Consider the following 19270-nt stretch of genomic DNA (forward strand, 5'->3'; position numbering starts at 1 on the left):
AAATATATTCAGATCCGAGATTTTCGAAGTTCGAAGAATGAAAATTGAAGAAGTAGCCCATTCAGATACTTTAAAATGTTTGTATTCGGACAGAACAAAGTCACTGATAAGTAAGAGTTACAGTTATCTAATTTTGGGTAAGATAGGCGACTGTGGGAAAATAGCCGTTAAATGGTCGAAAAGATTAGGAATACACATTAGCCCTAATCAAATTTCATCTTCACTTTGCCAAATTAATCGGGTAGTCCGATCATCTAACTTAAGACTTCAGCTATATAGACCTATTAGTCAACTTTACTATACACCACAAAGAATTGCTAGTTGGCTATCAGGAAACCAATCAAATGATCGAACTAAATGTCCGAAATGCAATCTTGAAGCAGCAGGTATCGAGCATATGCTCTTTTCATGTCCAGAGTTAACTCTTTTTTGGAAGGGAATAACGGATGCTCTTAGCTATAAACAAATTATAACTCCGCCACTTTCTGCGCAGTTGATCTTATTAGACATTTAATACGTTCATTGTCATTATAAAGACCTGATATCTATAGTATATGCTTGTGCAAGACTAGTTATAGCTAGATCCTGGATTTTTAAGGAATCTCCAAATATAATGGAGTGGTGGAATTTGATTAATGAAATCTGCACAATGGAAATAGCATTAGCAAAACTAAGAGGTCCCATGGCTTTGAAAGGGAGGGAAAAAATATGGGGAACCTTCATTTAAGTATGAAATATGGGATGTATATATGTGATAAGACCAGCTTAAACTTGAATTTGTATTTGTCAAAGCATACTCTGAAATTATGTATTGCTGCCCTCTGTTTTATGTACAAAATGATAAATTATACTTTTGTTTGTCTATGCTTTATTATGTAACTTTAATGATGATGCTCTTCTTGCAATAACAATAAAAATCTTTAAAAAAAAAAAGAAATTGCGCTCTGACATGTGATGTGAACAAGGCTCTGATGAGCTGAAACACGTCATGGCAACAAATGGAGTAAACAAATTTACATGAACACTTACATCGGGTCTGTGTCCATCTTTTCGGTGTGAATTTTGGAGAAGAAAGTGATATATATATATATATATACAACTGCCTGTAGGCTTCCTTTCACCAGGGCTACCCTTCGTGTTTTTGATAAATAGCGGCTTTGCCAGCCGCGAAAGGAAGCTCGCTGCTCGAAAAGCGGACCTGCGCTATTGCCGTGAGGGTGATGGCGCACATGGGAGACAGTGTTCCTGAGACTCTACTACAAAGCAGGGCAGCTTTCAACGTGCCATTGACTTCAACCCACTGGGGTTTTAAGACTTTGTTAATTTTTTCCTGCAAAGTTCGTTGCACTCACTGGAGTTTAATTTCTTCGCACTACAGGTCCCAGAAGGTTGTTGTGGCCACGCCCATTGGAGCAGGGCCCGTGAAGATAAATAGTGCGAGGCAGCATTACGAACTTGATGCAGTTCCAAGCCATTGAGAAAGGGAACCGTTGTTCCTGAAACGCGTCTGGCAAGAGGAGAGACACTTGGAAGTTCTGTGTTCACGTTGAACTTTGCTGGCAAGTCGAGCCTCAATAAAATGGATCTAATACAACTGCCTGTAGGCTTCCTTTCACCAGGGCTACCCTTCGTGTTTTTGATAAATAGCGGCTTTGCCAGCCGCGAAAGGAAGCTCGCTGCTCGAAAAGCGGACCTGCGCTATTGCCGTGAGGGTGATGGCGCACATGGGAGACAGTGTTCCTGAGACTCTACTACAAAGCAGGGCAGCTTTCAACGTGCCATTGACTTCAACCCACTGGGGTTTTAAGACTTTGTTAATTTTTTCCTGCAAAGTTCGTTGCACTCACTGGAGTTTAATTTCTTCGCACTACAGGTCCCAGAAGGTTGTTGTGGCCACGCCCATTGGAGCAGGGCCCGTGAAGATAAATAGTGCGAGGCAGCATTACGAACTTGATGCAGTTCCAAGCCATTGAGAAAGGGAACCGTTGTTCCTGAAACGCGTCTGGCAAGAGGAGAGACACTTGGAAGTTCTGTGTTCACGTTGAACTTTGCTGGCAAGTCGAGCCTCAATAAAATGGATCTAATACAACTGCCTGTAGGCTTCCTTTCACCAGGGCTACCCTTCGTGTTTTTGATAAATAGCGGCTTTGCCAGCCGCGAAAGGAAGCTCGCTGCTCGAAAAGCGGACCTGCGCTATTGCCGTGAGGGTGATGGCGCACATGGGAGACAGTGTTCCTGAGACTCTACTACAAAGCAGGGCAGCTTTCAACGTGCCATTGACTTCAACCCACTGGGGTTTTAAGACTTTGTTAATTTTTTCCTGCAAAGTTCGTTGCACTCACTGGAGTTTAATTTCTTTGCACTACAGGTCCCAGAAGGCTGTTGTGGCCACGCCCATTGGAGCAGGGCCCGTGAAGATAAATAGTGCGAGGCAGCATTACGAACTTGATGCAGTTCCAAGCCATTGAGAAAGGGAACCGTTGTTCCTGAAACGCGTCTGGCAAGAGGAGAGACACTTGGAAGTTCTGTGTTCACGTTGAACTTTGCTGGCAAGTCGAGCCTCAATAAAATGGATCTAATACAACTGCCTGTAGGCTTCCTTTCACCAGGGCTACCCTTCGTGTTTTTGATATATATATATATATATATATATATATATATATATATATATATATATTACCTACTGGCGGTCGCCAGTAGGTATATATAGTTAGGATTTTTTCTCTATGGGATTTTTGAAAATTCTATGTCTAATAACTTTGGCGTTTGTGGACGGAATTGGCTGAAATTTTCAGGAAAATTGAACATTTTGTTTCTGAGCAGCCCCTGAAAATTTGGGGGGGGTTTGTCAAGGGGGGGCCGAGAAAAAAGGGGGGTCCCAAAACGTGTTTTTCCAATGTTAATTTCCATAGGGCGGTTGGCCTCACTTTTAGCCCGAACGGCTGAATGGATTTGCACCAAACTTGGCAAAATTGTAGGGACTGTTAGCCCGATGTGCCTTTGCTAGGTCTAAATATATGTGCTCCAGTGGATTTTGAGAAATTAACGTTCAAAAAAAGATATATATCTGTAAGCGCGCTCTGGGCAGCGCTCCGGTTCGCGTACTTGACGCGTAACGGAACTTCGCGAAGCGAAGCTGATTGGCTCTCCGGTGTCTGTCAACATTCTAAACAGTCCGGAGCGGCCGCCATCTTGTCTCTCGGTAGGATCGAGAGACAAGAGGAGGCCAAAACAAAGGGGGAAATGACCATAAGGGGGGCATAGTAGATCCTCCCTGACCCCCTAGGTTTGATGTGGAGGCTTTAAAAGGGCCCCGCAGGGCAAAAAAAAAAAAAAAAAAAATTTTTTTTGCGTGGGGAGCGCCCGGTTCGCGAACCGGGAAGCGTTCTGGGGAGAGTACTATAAGGAAAAAAGAATGATAGACTTTTCAAATACTGTATGTTAATTGATTGTTGGTTTTGTTGATTATTTTTTTATTTCTTTATTTTTTAAGCAATTATTTATTATTGTGATTGTGTTTCAAAATTTAATAAACTTTCTAACATTTCACTGTCTGAAATGTCATTATTTTCATTGAACATAGTTTGTAATCTCTGAGGGTGTAAAATGTCCTCATTTTGAAGGAGGTCATCTACTGCTTGCACACATGGCAGTAGTTCTTGGTCCCAAGTTTCATCCATAAATTCTCTATAATTAGGATCAATCATTTCTTGGCTGCTCTCTTGCAGGACAATTTGAAATGAAACTTTGTGTTCGCCTTCCATTTTGCCTGAAATTTGGATAAAAAAATATATATTAGTAGAGATAGGGCACTGTTGGGATTAATTTTAGATAGGCAGTTTTTATCAGTGAATTTATCTTTGGGCAGTGTATAGTATCAGAGTGGAAGTAGGAATATAAAAAAGTGTATGTGATTTAACGTAAGTAATTTCATAATTATACAAGAGAAGCCTAACTCCATCCATAACTATAACAGAGAAGTCTATCTAAATCTATAACTACTACAGAGGGATAGTATATAACTATCAGAAAAAGTTTACCATATTAACTTATAGTGCACAATATACTTCAGTTTTAAAAATAACAACTTACCTTAACAAAGAAGTTGAAGTGATTAGTGAAAATCCAATTGAAATGTACAACAAGAAGTAGTAGTCAAAATGGCTGTGTTTCCTTCTCTTCCTTTATATATATTCAGGTATATAACCAATCAAATGTCAGGTAATAAAAGTAGAAAATGAAAGTAACATTTTCATTGGTTGTCAATTCCAACACTTCAGATGTGTTTTGTGAAGTAATTTACCTCACGGTATTTAGAGAGGTCTACAGGCTAAATGGCTAAATGGAATTTCAATCAAATTTGTGAAAATGATAGGGATTGGTATGTAGTATGAGCTAATCTATATTTGGTGAGAGTGTCTCCAGTCGTTTTTCTGTAAATTACTTTCCCACCTTTTTTGATGGTGCGCTTCCCAGGGAGCGACCCGGTACGCGAACTGGCGAGCGCCCCGGTACGCAAACCTGAAGCGTTACGGGAGTCCACCATTTTGTGTTTCGGTCGACTTAAGATACAAGATGGAGGGCAAATAATGTTCAGAATGGGTAGAAGGGGGCACGGTAGACTTATCTTGACCCCCTAGGTTTTCTGAGGGTGGCTGAGGAGGCTTATATGTGCGAAAAAAAACATTTTTTAAAAAAATTTCGCAAGCTTAGCTTCCGGTTCGCGTACCGGGTAGCGCCCCGGGGAGCGTACTTTGTTGAAAATTAGTGAAAAAAGTTAGAGAAAAATAATAATTGTGAGTGATCAGATGTAGGGTAGCTCTGAGAAGAGCTTTTGGGTTTATGGTACATTTAGGTACTTATAAGTAGGTACCAATGCACAGTCTTAAATTCAGAATGAAAATTCTGTTGCCCTCATCTGAGAAGTGAACTCAATCTCCTCTGTAGATATCTTGCATGTAGTAACGCAAGTTATTGTTGTACATGGAGCCCATTCCATGGTCTCTCATGTAAGCTGAAACAGATTTGTTTACATGCTTCCTCGACTTCTCAATTTGTGGACAAAATTGGTTTGACCACCTCCATTTCTGTCTTTGGCATATATTTGAATATACCAAGGCAGTTTGAGGAAAAAGTGCCATCAATTGCTCAAAGGTGTCCTTTAAAAGCATTTCCAGACCTACCCCAGTCAAAGTGCCCAAATCATTACCTCCACAGTGCACAATTAACAGGTCAGGTTTTGGCAAATGCATAAAGGTTTTCACCAATGGTATCAATTGGTGACATTTTAATCCTCTGTGGCCAAACCACTTAATTTCCACATCTTGTAAATTGAGGTTAGGTAAATTTCTGTTCTCAGCATACCTCTGAGCCCAATAGATGTAACTATGTCCAACAATCCAGACAGAAAACATGGTGAGAGAAGGTTCTGCTGCAGTCAGATGAAGTGTGGCAATGAAATGGCAGTTGAAAAAATAAGAGTTTAAAATGAAAAAAATTGTGGAGTTTCTGTGTTAATGAAGCAGTAACAGTGATTGGTTGATTTTGATTGCTGAAAACAGAAAGTTAGGGTGCATGGATGAGTTCTTTGAAAGATGTATTTTGAATGGTCAATAAAAAATCATTAAATGAAAGATTGCACTGGATATGCAGGTGCACTGAGAGTTCAGAGTTCAATTGAAACATTGTTGTGTGAACTTGCAAACACCAGAGGTCTTCCAAGAGGTGGTTGCTATGCAAAAAAGGCAGAGAGGGCAGAGGGGGGAAGGGCTTTGATTTGAAAAAAGTGAGGGAAGAGTTTTGATTGGGTGACATGAGAGATATGTGTGAAGAATTACAGCATTTCTGTGCTTTTGATAGCTGCAGACTCTGGAGTGCATACCTTTTGCTCTGCTGAAGACAAATTGGTGTGTTTCTGAGACTGTTTTGAAACTCATAAAGTATTTGCTAAGGTGAGAAAAGATTTCTTTAATTTAGATAGAGAATAGTGTGCTTTAAGGAGAAAATTATGAAGAAAGTTGTGTTTTTAAAATGTTGCTTTGTCTCAAGTGTTTTACAAATAGATTTTGTTTCTTTGAGAAATTGTAATTGGAGAAAATGTGAAGTATTAGTACTGACAGGGTGTGTTTGTGCATAGGAGCTGTGTAGTGTTTTCAAATTATGACTTGAAAATCGTTTTTGAGGAAAAGGAATGGTTTTAAAATTTATGACAAGGACATAATGGTGTATGCTTCTTTATAAGGCATTTGAGTGTCTCTGATGTTATTTTTCCCATTTTAATGTAAGACCTTTCCCTGTGGAGCAAGTTCCTTGTAAATATGCTCCCACCTGTGCATGGCAAATTTAGATTTTGATTGTTTGCGTTACATAGCCATGTTAAAAGTGACCCAAACATGCTGCAAAGGCAATCAAAAAACGCTTTCATGTGTCTTAAGGACATTTTAAGTCATTTCCCCATGTGGAGTGTTTTCAAATTATGACTTGAAAATCGTTTTTGAGGAAAAGGAATGGTTTTAAAATTTATGACAAGGACATAATGGTGTATGCTTCTTTATAAGGCATTTCAGTGTCTCTGATGTTATTTTTCCCATATTAAATTAAAAGACCTTTCCCCGTGGAGCAAATTCCTTGTAAATATGCTCCCACCTGTGCATGGTAAATTTAGATTTTGATTGTTTGAGTTACATAGCCATGTTAAAAGTGACCCAAAAATGCTGCAAAGGCTTTAAAAAAACGCTTTCATGTGTCTTAAGGACATTTTAAGTCATTTCCCCATGTGCAGTGTTTTGAAATTATGACTTGAAAATCGTTTTTGAGGTAAAGGAATGCTTTTAAAATTTATGACAAGGACATAATGGTGTATGCTTCTTTATAAGGCATTTTAGTGTCTCTGATGTTATTTTTCCCATATTAAATTAAAAGACCTTTCCCCGTGGTGCAAATTCCTTGTAAATATGCTCCCACCTGTGCTTGGCAAATTTAGATTGTGAATGTTTGAGTTACATAGCCGTGTTAAAAGTGACCCAAAAAAGTTGCAAAGGCTTTAAAAAAACACTTTCATGTGTCTTAAGGACATTTTAAGTCATTTCCCCGTGGGCAGTGTTTTCAAATTATGACTTGAAAATCGTTTTTGAGGTAAAGGAATGTTTTTAAAATTTATGTGCGCCATATGCCCCCAAATTTCTTTTTCAGGGGTGCAGCAGGGTGTTCTTGAGACACCCCTGCACCCTTGGAAAAATTCCTAATTTGCGATTAGCTAATTGCTAATCGCAAATTGCACCTTCATTCTCATGGGCCTCCTGGCCCATGGAAATGAATGGGTAATTTGCAATTAGCAATTTGCTCATCGCAAATTAGGAATGGTAAAGAATCGCTATTTATTCCTTAAAATTCGCTATTTAGGAAATGCAAAATAGTTTGATGATACATATGGCGGTTCATCTCTAACAAGATAAGAAGCTTAGGGATAGATTTATGATGACTGGCGCAATGAAGTGGACATCACTTACTTCATTGGTAGGCCTTTACATGTATTATCTCCTCTGTATTCTTCAACAAGCGTAACTTTGATCTGCAACCCTGAGTAGGCCTCACCTTAAACAAACCTCTGGATAGGCCACACCTTATCGTCATCCTGAATTAATCATTTAAAATGCTAGGGACAGATTTATGATAGGTGTATGCCTCTTTTGCGCCACTGTGCGTCACTTTTGTGACGCAGTGGCGGTGCAAAAGATTTGCTATGAGGCGACAAAATTACAAATTGATGCATCTAGGCAGATGTGTCATGCTGTAAAAAACCTGTGCCACATGAAACCGATGCAGCAGTGATGCAAAAGATGCACCATGTTGCAAGACAGGCCTGACTTCATCTCCAACAAGATAAGAAGCTAAGTCTTCTGTAAATGTCAAAATTGTTGTATATACTGCTCAACTTCTATGTACTCTTTGATATGCTAGACTCCATCTGCACTATGAGATACCTAACCAAAGGCAACACAGGTGATGTGATTGTGAAATGAGGAAAAGAAACTCCACATTTTTCAATTACATCACCTGTGTTTCCTAAGTTTATGAATGACATTGTGCAGATGAAGTTTAGGTCTGTCCACGGACACAGAAGAGGTCTGGCCTTTGTTCAAGAGTGAAGTGGACATGACTTACTTCATTGGTAGGCCTTCACATGTATTATGTCCTCTGTTCTCTTCAACAACTCGAAATTTCTTTTGGAACCCTGAGTAGGCCTCACCTCAAACAAGCCTCTGGATAGGACACATCTTATTGGCATCCTGAAACAATCATTTAAAATGTTAGTGTCTTGCGACACTTTTGTGAGACAACAGCAGTGCAAAAGATGCACCATGTTTTAAGATAGGCCTCACTTCATCTGCATCAAGATACTGTTAGTTTAAAATGTATATCTTTAGGACTGTGTAGGGGGCCTGGAGAAGCAGAAGCTTCTGTAAGTGTCAAAGTTGTTGAAAAACTGTTTGTCCTTCAATCTTTTCCCTTGTCTTTTCTAATTTTTAAATACATGTTTTAATATTTTTCAAATGTTTGTTCTCTCTTTCACAGATTGAAAGTATAAAAACAAAAAGTGAGTAAGTTAACGACAATTATAAGGTAAATGTTTTGTACTCTTTTCGTTACATTTCTATCACATTCACCTACTAGTAGTTCGACAGCTTAATTTCTTTAACCCTCAGTTTCCTGCCTTTGCTACTTCCCTCATTCCTTTCTCTATTACCTACTTACTCTACTCCTTCCACTCCTTTTCTCAGTCCCTCTCTTCTCATAGTTCCTCACTCTTGTTCACTCACTCCGTCTCTATTACTCTTAGTGTCTTTGACTGATCACTCTTTCACTACTTGTTCATTATGCTTTTTCTGTGTAGTTGAAGCACACTAAGGGGCATATTATGAACACAGCCAATAAAATTATTGCTGTTTTTATTGGCAGAAAACTGTTGCAAATGTGGTTTTAGCGGCAGTTTTCCGCCGCAAAAGCGGCTTTAGCGACACATTTCTGCCGATAAAAGCTGCAAAACTTTTATTGCCTATGTTGATGATATGGCTCTATGTTATTTACATTTCTTTGCTGTTTCAATTAATCTTTTTCTGTTATTTTTTCTTTTCTGTTTTCTGGTTTTTTCTCTCTGTTATTCCACATGTTTTAATCTTATTTTGAACATTCACTCACATTCTCCAAGAAACTCTTCTTTGTTATTGTTCTACTCTCTTTTTTTTCTTTCACTTCCTTATCTATTTTGTTTTTCACAATTATACCCTCTTCCATCTTTTCTTCGGTAAATAGATCTATTAAACAGTATCTCTGGTTTACTCCCTATAGCTGTCTTTCTTTTAACATTACTCTCTGTTTACTTCCCTTATACTTATTCTTCTTTTTTTTTTTGGTTCGCTCCCGGTTCGCGAACCGGGAAGCGAACGGGGAAGCGAACTAAAAGAAATAGAGCTTGCCAGAGTGCTAAACATTCTAGCAATTGTTTTTTGAAAGGGGAGGTAGTTCTGAAAAGAACTTTTTTTTTAATGTTTATGTTGTTTTATATATTTATTTATTTTTCTGAACATTTTTTGGTTTTTTTTATTTTTTGAACAGTTTTATGTTTTTTTTTGTTTTTGATGGAGGGGAAACAACAAAAAACAGGCATTGAAAAGGGCTCAACAGGAGCAAAAAAAAAATTACTGTCTGGGGCGGTTAGGGCAATTGTGATTTTCATAAGCTAGGTTGATTAAGGTAATGCTGATGTTATCACATGACAGCAATGCACCGCAATACAAACAGGTAAATTTGATATGAGCAAAGTTCTCCTGAATGTTTGGCACAGTTTCCCGTGCCTCTGCTCCTGTCAACGATATCTGTGATGTTGACCTGGCCACAGGAGTTGTTGTTGGGTTATCCTGCATGTCACGCATCTCTGCCTGGCTGTAGTTCAATGGATGCCACCTGTTCATGTGACGATGCATGGTATAGTTACCGAAGCTATACTTTTTATCAGTGCCTCTAGATAACTGATCTTTACAAATGAGGCAGGTGACATACCTAGCATTTACTTTCTTCTGCCCTCGAGGGAGTGAAAAAAACTGCCAAATAAAACTGGCTTTCCGATGGGAAACCCGGGGCACCTCTAGTTCATCCTCTTCCTCCTCTGTGTTGCTGATGAACTGGGGAGGTGGTCCTCTCTTCCCATGAGGAGGTGGAGGTGGTGGTGGGGGTGCACCAGCTGAAGCAACTAATGAAGCCATTGCTCAACTATCAAAAAGGGTCTTCCTCTCACAAAGATGAAAGTCAGAGTGAGGAAAGAAGGAGGGGTTTTCATCATTTGGGAAAAACAATAGTTCTAAACCAATGAAAAGTGTTATTTTTAGGTCACCTGACCTAGCCTTACATCATTATGAAACCAAAAGTGAAATGAACCAATGAAACGTTTTATTAACAAGTCACATGACCTCTTACGCTTAAGTTACGCGCTGCGGAATGCGCCCCGGACCGCTTCCGGGTCGCTGCGCTTCGCGCCTCGGTTCGCGCTCCGGAGCACTTCCGGGTGCGCTAACGCGGCGCGTAACCAATGGGCATTGGGAGAGAGGAACTTCCTCTTTCTGAAGCTGTAGGGAACCTTTAATGAAGCCGGCAGAGTCTCATCCAAGGCTCAATGGAGGGCCGAGAAAAATTGCCTATAATTAGCTACAGCGGAGGTAACCCACTAGATGGTGTTAATTGGCAAAATTAGACCTCAAATCCCAGCGTGCATTTAAAAATGAACTGTCACCAAAGGAGGAGCACTGAAAGCCCCCTATTACGAAAATACGCAGGGGAGATGCGGTAGCCACTAATCACCTCCACTGACATGGCCTCTGAGGAGATGCAAACAGCGGCATCGAAACGCGTCAGGCTATGGACTTCAGAGGGATGTTAAGCTGCCTGCTTGGTTTAAATAGAGTTGTTACTCACCTGCAGTGCTGTGCGGCGTTTTTGGTTACATATATATATATATATATACATATATATATATATATATATATATATATATATATATATATATATATATATATATGTATATATATATACATCCAACTTCTCCCTCCTTGCGGTGAAAGAACACTCAGAACACCTTACGGTATTTCAGAGGTCGCTTTATTCGGGTCTCACACGACCGATTTCGGCGTTTGCCTTCGTCAGGTGATCTTGCCCCAAAATTGCATGCTTCCCCTTCGTTGTTCTCAGGGCTTCTCTTCCAGGTGGTTATGAAGCCACGCCTGCCATCGGTCCCACCTAATTCAGCCAATCATGGGGACTACCAGTCCCACAATGCTTCATGGAGGCAGTCCGATGCTGGGGGGAGACATGCTGTTTTTCCGCGATTTTCACTCTGGCCCCAAACTCTCGTAACCACAAGCTTCCCCTGCGCTTCATCCGGAAACCTTGGACAGTCTCCAGCGCTCCACTCAGCAGTCTGAGTTTGCCGCACCGCAGCAACCGCAGGGCACCAGGTAGGTTGTGGCGGGTCACACTTTAACCAATGCCTTGGATAACTTCAAATTTGGAAAAACTTCAAATTTTGCCAATGAGAAGTGTGTCCACTTGTATGAGAGGGTCCTGAGTCCGCTCCATGGGCAGAGCGTAAACTATACATCCAACTTCTCCCTCCTTGCGGTGAAAGAACACTCAGGAGACCTTACGGGATTTCAGAGGTCGCTTTATTCGGGTCTCACACGACCGGTTTCAGCCTTTGCCTTCGTCAGGTGATCTTGCCCCAAAATTGCATGCTTCCCCTTCGTTGTTCTCAGGGCTTCTCTTCCAGGTGGTTATGAAGCCACGCCTGCCATCGGTCCCACCTACTTCAGCCAATCACGGGGTCTACCAGTCCCACAATGCTTCATGGAGGCAGTCCGATGCTGGGGGGAGTCATGCTGTTTTTCCGCAATTTTCACTCTGGCCCCCAAACTCTCGTAACCACAAGCTTCCCCGGCGCTTCAGCGGGAAAGCCTGGACAGTCTCCAGCGCTACACTCAGCAGTCTGAGTTCGCCACACCGCAGCAACCGCAGGGCACCAGGTAGGTTCTTGGCGGGTCACACTTTAACCAATGCCTTGGATAACTTAACATTTTGAAAAACTTCAAATTTTGCCAATGAGAAGTGTGTCCACTTGTATGAGAGGGTCCTGAGTCCGCTCCATGGGCAGAGGGTAAACTGTACATCCAACTTCTCCCTCCTTGCGGTGAAAGAACACTCAGGACACCTTACGGGATTTCAGAGGTCGCTTTATTCGGGTCTCACAAGACCAGTTTCGGCGTTATTTTGCCAATGAGAAGTGTGTCCACTTGTATGAGAGGGTCCTGAGTCCGCTCCATGGGCAGAGCGTAAACTATACATCCAATTTCTCCCTCCTTGCGGTGAAAGAACACTCAGGACACCTTACGGGATTTCAGAGGCCGCTTTATTCGGGTCTCACACGACCGATTTCGGCGTTTGCCTTCGTCAGGTGATCTTGCCCCAAAATTGCGTGCTTCCCCTTCGTTGTTCTCAGGGTTTCTCTTCCAGGTAGTTATGAAGCCACGCCTGCCATCGGTCCCACCTACTTCAACCAATCACGGGGACTACCAGTCCCACAATGCTTCATGGAGGCAGTCCGATGTTGGGGGGAGTCATGCTGTTTTTCCGCGATTTTCACTCTGGCCCCCAAACTCTCGTAACCACAAGCTTCCCCGGCGCTTCAGCAGGAAACCCTGGACAGTCTCCAGCGCTCCACTCAGCAGTCTGAGTTCGCCGCACCGCAGCAACCGCAGGGCACCAGGTAGGTTTGTGGTGGGTCACACTTTAACCAATGCCTTGGATAACTTCAAATTTTGAAAAACTTCAACTTTTGCCAATGAGAAGTGTGTCCACTTGTATGAGAGGGTCCTGAGTCCGCTCCATGGGCAGAGCGTAAACTATACATCCAACTTCTCCCTCCTTGCAGTGAAAGAACACTCAGGACACCTTACGGGATTTCAGAGGTCGCTTTATTCGGGTCTCACACGACCGGTTTCGGCGTTTGCCTTCGTCAGGTGATCTTGCCCCAAAATTGCGTGCTTCCCCTTCGTTGTTCTCAGGGCTTCTCTTCCAGGTGGTTATGAAGCCACGCCTGCCATCGGTCCCACCTACTTCAGCCAATCACGGGGTCTACCAGTCCCACAATGCTTCATGGAGGCAGTCCGATGCTGGGGGGAGTCATGCTGTTTTTCCGCAATTTTCACTCTGGCCCCCAAACTCTCGTAACCACAAGCTTCCCCGGCGCTTCAGCGGGAAAGCCTGGACAGTCTCCAGCGCTCCACTCAGCAGTCTGAGTTCGCCACACCGCAGCAACCGCAGGGCACCAGGTAGGTTCTTGGCGGGTCACACTTTAACCAATGCCTTGGATAACTTAACATTTTGAAAAACTTCAAATTTTGCCAATGAGAAGTGTGTCCACTTGTATGAGAGGGTCCTGAGTCCGCTCCATGGGCAGAGGGTAAACTGTACATCCAACTTCTCCCTCCTTGCGGTGAAAGAACACTCAGGACACCTTACGGGATTTCAGAGGTCGCTTTATTCGGGTCTCACAAGACCAGTTTCGGCATTATTTTGCCAATGAGAAGTGTGTCCACTTGTATGAGAGGGTCCTGAGTCCGCTCCATGGGCAGAGCGTAAACTATACATCCAATTTCTCCCTCCTTGCGGTGAAAGAACACTCAGGACACCTTACGGGATTTCAGAGGCCGCTTTATTCGGGTCTCACACGACCGATTTCGGCGTTTGCCTTCGTCAGGTGATCTTGCCCCAAAATTGCGTGCTTCCCCTTCGTTGTTCTCAGGGTTTCTCTTCCAGGTAGTTATGAAGCCACGCCTGCCATCGGTCCCACCTACTTCAACCAATCACGGGGACTACCAGTCCCACAATGCTTCATGGAGGCAGTCCGATGTTGGGGGGAGTCATGCTGTTTTTCCGCGATTTTCACTCTGGCCCCCAAACTCTCGTAACCACAAGCTTCTCCGGCGCTTCAGCAGGAAACCCTGGGCAGTCTCCAGCGCTCCACTCAGCAGTCTGAGTTCGCCGCACCGCAGCAACCGCAGGGCACCAGGTAGGTTTGTGGTGGGTCACACTTTAACCAATGCCTTGGATAACTTCAAATTTTGAAAAACTTCAACTTTTGCCAATGAGAAGTGTGTCCACTTGTATGAGAGGGTCCTGAGTCCGCTCCATGGGCAGAGCGTAAACTATACATCCAACTTCTCCCTCCTTGCAGTGAAAGAACACTCAGGACACCTTACGGGATTTCAGAGGTCGCTTTATTCGGGTCTCACACGACCGGTTTCGGCGTTTGCCTTCGTCAGGTGATCTTGCCCCAAAATTGCGTGCTTCCCCTTCGTTGTTCTCAGGGCTTCTCTTCCAGGTAGTTATGAAGCCACGCCTGCCATCGGTCCCACCTACTTCAGCCAATCACGGGGACTACCAGTCCCACAATGCTTCATGGAGGCAGTCCGATGCGGGGGGGTGTCATGCTGTTTTTCCGCGATTTTCACTCTGGCCCCCAAACTCTCGTAACCACAAGCTTCCCCGGTGCTTCAGCGGGAAACCCTGGACAGTCTCCAGCGCTCCACTCAGCAGTCTGAGTTCGCCACACCGCAGCAACCGCAGGGCACCAGGTAGGTTCGTGGCGGGTCACACTTTAACTAATGCCTTGGATAACTTCAAATTTTGAAAAACCTCAAATTTTGCCAATGAGAAGTGTGTCCACTTGTATGAGAGGGTCCTGAGTCCGCTCCATGGGCAGAGCGTAAACTATACATCCAACTTCTCCCTCCTTGTGGTGAAAGAACACTCAGGACACCTTACGGGATTTCAGAGGTCGCTTTATTCGGGTCTCACACGACTGGTTTCGGTGTTTGCCTTCGTCAGGTGATCTTGCCCCAAAATTGCGTGCTTCCCCTTCGTTGTTCTCAGGGCTTCTCTCCCAGGTGGTTATGAAGCCACGCCTGCCATCGGTCCTACCTACTTCAGCCAATCACGGGGACTACCAGTCCCACAATGCTTCATGGAGGCAGTCCGATGTTGGGGGGAGTCATGCTGTTTTTCCGCGATTTTCACTCTGGCCCCCAAACTCTCGTAACCACAAGCTTCCACGGCGCTTCAGCGGGAAACCCAGGACAGTCTCCAGCGCTCCACTCAGCATTCTGAGTTCGCCGCACCGCAGCAACCGCAGGGCACCAGGTAGGTTCGTGGCGGGTCACACTTTAACCAATGCCTTGGATAACTTCAAATTTTGAAAAACCTCAAATTTTGCCAATGAGAAGTGTGTCCACTTGTATGAGAGGGTCCTGAGTCCGCTCCATGGGCAGAGCGTAAACTATACATCCAACTTCTCCCTCCTTGCGGTGAAAGAACACTCAGGACACCTTACGGGATTTCAGAGGTCGCTTTATTCGGGTCTCACACGACCAGTTTCGGCGTTATTTTGCCAATGAGAAGTGTGTCCACTTGTATGAGAGGGTCCTGAGTCCGCTCCATGGGCAGAGCGTAAACTATACATCCAATTTCTCCCTCCTTGCGGTGAAAGAACACTCAGGACACCTTCAGAGGCCGCTTTATTCGGGTCTCACACGACCGATTTCGGCGTTTGCCTTCGTCAGGTGATCTTGCCCCAAAATTGCGTGCTTCCCCTTCGTTGTTCTCAGGGTTTCTCTTCCAGGTAGTTATGAAGCCACGCCTGCCATCGGTCCCACCTACTTCAACCAATCATGGGGACTACCAGTCCCAGAATGCTTCATGGAGGCAGTCCGATGTTGGGGGGAGTCATGCTGTTTTTCCGCGATTTTCACTCTGGCCCCCAAACTCTCGAAACCACAAGCTTCCCCGGCGCTTCAGCAGGAAACCCTGGACAGTCTCCAGCGCTCCACTCAGCAGTCTGAGTTCGCCGCACCGCAGCAACCGCAGGGCACCAGGTAGGTTTGTGGCGGGTCACACTTTAACCAATGACTTGGATAACTTCAAATTTTGAAAAACTTCAACTTTTGCCAATGAGAAGTGTGTCCACTTGTATGAGAGGGTCCTGAGTCCACTCCATGGGCAGAGCGTAAACTATACATCCAACTTCTCCCTCCTTGCAGTGAAAGAACACTCAGGACACCTTACGGGATTTCAGAGGTCGCTTTATTCGGGTCTCACACGACCGGTTTCGGAGTTTGCCTTCGTCAGGTGATCTTGCCCCAAAATTTGCGTGCTTCCCCTTCGTTGTTATCAGGGCTTCTCTTCCAGGTAGTTATGAAGCCACGCCTGCCATCGGTCCCACCTACTTCAGCCAATCACGGGGACTACCAGTCCCACAATGCTTCATGGAGGCAGTCCGATGCTGGGGGTGTCATGCTGTTTTTCCGCGATTTTCACTCTGGCCCCCAAACTCTCGTAACCACAAGCTTCCCCGGCGCTTCAGCGGGAAACCCTGGAGAGTCTCCAGCGCTCCACTCAGCAGTCTGAGTTCGCCGCACCGCAGCAACCGCAGGGCACCAGGTAGGTTCGTGGCGGGTCACACTTTAACTAATGCCTTGGATAACTTCAAATTTTGAAAAACCTCAAATTTTGCCAATGAGAAGTGTGTCCACTTGTATGAGAGGGTCCTGAGTCCGCTCCATGGGCAGACCGTAAACTATACATCCAACTTCTCCCTCCTTGCGGTGAAAGAACACTCAGGACACCTTACGGGTTTTCAGAGGTCGCTTTATTCGGGTCTCACACGACCGGTTTCGGCGTTTGCCTTCGTCAGGTGTCCTTGCCCCAAAATTGCGTGCTTCCCCTTCGTTGTTCTCAGGGCTTCTCTCCCAGGTGGTTATGAAGCCACGCCTGCCATCGGTCCCACCTACTTCAGCCAATCACGGGGACTACCAGTCCCACAATGCTTCATGGAGGCAGTCCGATGTTGGGGGGAGTCATGCTGTTTTTCCGCGATTTTCACTCTGGCCCCCAAACTCTCGTAACCACAAGCTTCCACGGCGCTTCAGCGGGAAACCCAGGACAGTCTCCAGCGCTCCACTCAGCAGTCTGAGTTCGCCGCACCGCAGCAACCGCAGGGCACCAGGTAGGTTCGTGGCGGGTCACACTTTAACCAATGCCTTGGATAACTTCAAATTTTGAAAAACCTCAAATTTTGCCATTGAGAAGTGTGTCCACTTGTATGAGAGGGTCCTGAGTCCGCTCCATGGGCAGAGCGTAAACTATACATCCAACTTCTCCCTCCTTGCGGTGAAAGAACACTCAGGACACCTTACGGGATTTCAGAGGTCGCTTTATTCGGGTCTCACACGACCAGTTTCGGCGTTATTTTGCCAATGAGAAGTGTGTCCACTTGTATGAGAGGGTCCTGAGTCCGCTCCATGGGCAGAGCGTAAACTATTCATCCAATTTCTCCCTCCTTGCGGTGAAAGAACACTCAGGACACCTTCAGAGGCCGCTTTATTCGGGTCTCACACGACCGATTTCGGCGTTTGCCTTCGTCAGGTGATCTTGCCCCAAAATTGCGTGCTTCCCCTTCGTTGTTCTCAGGGTTTCTCTTCCAGGTAGTTATGAAGCCACGCCTGCCATCGGTCCCACCTACTTCAACCAATCACGGGGACTACCAGTCCCAGAATGCTTCATGGAGGCAGTCCGATGTTGGGGGGAGTCATGCTGTTTTTCCGCGATTTTCACTCTGGCCCCCAAACTCTCGTAACCACAAGCTTCCCCGGCGCTTCAGCAGGAAACCCTGGACAGTCTCCAGCGCTCCACTCAGCAGTCTGAGTTCGCCGCACCGCAGCAACCGCAGGGCACCAGGTAGGTTTGTGGCGGGTCACACTTTAACCAATGCCTTGGATAACTTCAAATTTTGAAAAACTTCAACTTTTGCCAATGAGAAGTGTGTCCACTTGTATGAGAGGGTCCTGAGTCCACTCCATGGGCAGAGCGTAAACTATACATCCAACTTCTCCCTCCTTGCAGTGAAAGAACACTCAGGACACCTTACGGGATTTCAGAGGTCGCTTTATTCGGGTCTCACACGACCGGTTTCGGCGTTTGCCTTCGTCAGGTGATCTTGCCCCAAAATTTGCGTGCTTCCCCTTCGTTGTTATCAGGGCTTCTCTTCCAGGTAGTTATGAAGCCACGCCTGCCATCGGTCCCACCTACTTCAGCCAATCACGGGGACTACCAGTCCCACAATGCTTCATGGAGGCAGTCCGATGCTGGGGGTGTCATGCTGTTTTTCCGCGATTTTCACTCTGGCCCCCAAACTCTCGTAACCACAAGCTTCCCCGTCGCTTCAGCGGGAAACCCTGGAGAGTCTCCAGCGCTCCACTCAGCAGTCTGAGTTCGCCGCACCGCAGCAACCGCAGGGCACCAGGTAGGTTCGTGGCGGGTCACACTTTAACTAATGCCTTGGATAACTTCAAATTTTGAAAAACCTCAAATTTTGCCAATGAGAAGTGTGTCCACTTGTATGAGAGGGTCCTGAGTCCGCTCCATGGGCAGAGCGTAAACTATACATCCAACTTCTCCCTACTTGCGCTGAAAGAACACTCAGGACACCTTACGGGATTTCAGAGGTCGCTTTATTCGGGTCTCACACGACTGGTTTCGGTGTTTGCCTTCGTCAGGTGATCTTGCCCCAAAATTGCGTGCTTCCCCTTCGTTGTTCTCAGGGCTTCTCTTCCAGGTGGTTATGAAGCCACGCCTGCCATCAGTCCCACCTACTTCAGCCAATCACGGGGACTACCAGTCCCACAATGCTTCATGGAGGCAGTCCGATGCTGGGGGGAGTCATGCTGTTTTTCCGCGATTTTCACTCTGGCCCCCAAACTTTCGTAACCACAAGCTTCCCCAGCGCTTCAGCGGGAAACCCTGGACAGTCTCCAGCGCTCCACTCAGCAGTCTGAGTTCGCCGCACTGCAGCAACCGCAGGGCACCAGGTAGGTTTGTGGCGGGTCACACTTTAACCAATGCCTTGGATAACTTCAAATTTTGAAAAACTTCAAATTTTGCCAATGAGAACTGTGCCCACTTGTATGAGAGGGTCCTGAGTCCGCTCCATGGGCAGAGCGTAAACTATACATCCAACTTCTCCCTCCTTGCGGTGAAAGAACACTCAGGACACCTTACGGGTTTTCAGAGGTCGCTTTATTCGGGTCTCACACGACCGGTTTCGGCGTTTGCCTTCGTCAGGTGTCCTTGCCCCAAAATTGCGTGCTTCCCCTTCGTTGTTCTCAGGGCT

At 45.1% G+C, this 19270-nt stretch overlaps 1 protein-coding gene across 1 annotated transcript in view; it reads right to left on the reverse strand.

Annotated features, from left to right (window-relative positions):
- The window catches only part of LOC144768711 (serine protease 27-like), a 244491-nt gene that overhangs the window by 182085 nt on the left and 43136 nt on the right, over nt 1-19270 (reverse strand). The window lies entirely within an intron of this gene.

Source organism: Lissotriton helveticus, chromosome 7 (assembly GCF_964261635.1).
Source record: "Lissotriton helveticus chromosome 7, aLisHel1.1, whole genome shotgun sequence".
NCBI classification, from domain to species: domain Eukaryota; kingdom Metazoa; phylum Chordata; class Amphibia; order Caudata; family Salamandridae; genus Lissotriton; species Lissotriton helveticus.